The 2,320-nt window shown below is 37.9% G+C and overlaps 1 pseudogene; it reads right to left on the reverse strand.

Annotated features, from left to right (window-relative positions):
* Window positions 1–1,017: 1,017 nt before the first annotated feature.
* Window positions 1,018–1,964, reverse strand: LOC100627830 (3-ketoacyl-CoA thiolase, mitochondrial pseudogene; annotated as a pseudogene).
* Between the last annotated feature and the right edge of the window lie 356 nt (window positions 1,965–2,320).

Consider the following 2,320-nt stretch of genomic DNA (forward strand, 5'->3'; position numbering starts at 1 on the left):
AGAGTATGTCCTGGCTCAAGCATAAAGAGAACAAATTCATTCTTTCTCTGATTTTCTGTTCTCAAGAGACTGGATGATGGCCACTCACATTGGGAGGGCCATCTGCTTTATTCAGTTTTCCGATTAAGTGCTAATCTCTTTTAGAAACACCCTCACAGACACACCCAGAAACAATGTTTCACCAGTTGTCTGGGCATCCTTTAGTCTAGTCAATTGATAGTAAAATTAACCATAACAGAGGCTCTTTAATAAAAGAGCCTGTTATATAATTTAGGCTTTGGTCAGACTGTTTGGAGGAGGTTAAGAAGCAGGACTTGACACTGGATTGTCCGTTATCAGGAGCTGGTAGCAATTCCATGATAGGATATTGCAAAATACCTTATCCATGGAGAGGATACACTACAGTGAGACTACTCCTATAATTATTTAAGAAAGCAGTTACTCATATTAAACAGGGAAGAGTTATATTTGGAATGCTGTGGCTTGGGCAATGCTATGTCTATGCTCAGGCATGATTAAGGAATGATTTTGTCTTCATAAACAATCACAGAATAGTCTTATCTGTTTCTGAGGTTTGTATGTGGAATGTAAAAATGTTTATGTTCCACAGGAGACATGAAGACCTAGCTGCGAGGCCCAGGCCAGCTTGGAGCAACACCAAGGCCCGGCTGTGAGTATCAGGCATTGCCTTATATGTCAAGGGCTTGCTCTTTCTCACTTGTTTCTATTAAAGAATATTAAAAGAATGTTCCATAGTAAGGTATAAAGTGTAAAAATAAATCATAAGAAATTTTGAGAATTCCTCATAGAGGTATTTGTTCAGGGATTCATCCATCTTATTTATTTTTTGAAATCTAAGGCAATATTTACTCAATTTCCTTGAATCATATGATCTAAGGCATGTGTGTGGGAGTTATTGGCTAGGATATTATTTCTTTTAAGGCTTCCTATTTTAGTTCATAAATACATCAGATTTTAGTTCATAAATACATCACACTTAGTGTAAATTTAAGAGAACTATATCTTGATCATTCCAATGCAAGCTGATGTTACTGCATATTTTCTACCTCCACATCTTAATTCACAAATCAGATGTGCAGTAATTCCTGATCCAGGTCCTCCCAATGACTGGTCCCAAGGAATGGCTCTTCCATTTACATTGGTCTTACCTGGGATGAACTCTAAGCTCTTCTCAATCACCAAGTACTGGGGAGAAAGGTCTCCGTTTACCTCTACCAAATCTACATCCTTAAGATTCAGTCTTGTTTTCTTTAGTGCCCCATTGTTAGCAGGGACAAGATCAATATCCACAACAGAGAGATCACATCTAGATACAAAATAGTCCACAATTATTATAGTTTGAAAATACACTTTTTAACAACATGTCTGCTAGTTATGATACTCCTGGTACATTCCTTACAGTGATGGTCTTCCTGGAAAAGTGGAGGAAATTTATTTAGCTGCTCCAGACTTATTTGGGATCAAGCCTGATCATTACTTGCATCACCTGTTTTCCTTGCCTTGCCTTTACCTCAATTGATACCATCTTATTATTAAAATAACCAGCATAATTAGCAGCTTTCCATTTATGCTGTGACTACAGTCTAGATTTATTATCTTCTTCTCTGCTTATGTTTTGCAGCAAAATTCTCTGTAGTAATTCCCATGGGGAATTGGACATGATGCTCTGTTAATAATGCTCACAAGGAATCTTCCAGCTTAAGATCTAATCCAAATTTGGTTCTAAAATGCATATTTCTGACACGGTAGGAAGCCATGTTTTTGGCTCCTCCACACAAGACAACTTCAGCATCTTTAACACGTTTTCTGACATCCATTCGCAATGCACTGGAAACCAGAGTCACAGAGCCTATTAACAGTGAGAGCTGAGGTCTCTCTGGGGATTCCCACATCAAACTGAGCTGCCTTGCCAAGTATACAGCGACTGAAGAACTATTTGCCATTTTATTATAAAGGACACGACTCAAAAACAGACAAATAGAAGAGATGCAAAGGGCAAGGATGGGGAGGTGGGGTGTGAGACCTCCATCCATCCCAGCACTTTCATTTATTCACTAGCCAAAAGTTCTGATTTGTTTATTCTTCATTCATAACAGAAAGACTTGCAAAACAATGGAATTCATTTTTAATAGAATTTTTGTTAATCATCTTCTAGAGGGGATGGTATCATTTGATGCAATGGGCAATTGTAGACAGAGTTAATCTGCCTCTAAAAACTTGGCAAATATAAGGTTAATCTCTCCTGCCCTCTAAGTACTTGCACTTGGGAGTTAGTTTCTTCATATTTAGTTTCTAAGCT

This window comes from Sus scrofa, chromosome 15 (genome assembly GCF_054392235.1).
Source record: "Sus scrofa isolate SSC_HxYL_T2T_F1_AM1 chromosome 15, Sscrofa_HxYL_maternal_Yorkshire_Landrace_v2.0, whole genome shotgun sequence".
Lineage (NCBI taxonomy): Eukaryota > Metazoa > Chordata > Mammalia > Artiodactyla > Suidae > Sus > Sus scrofa.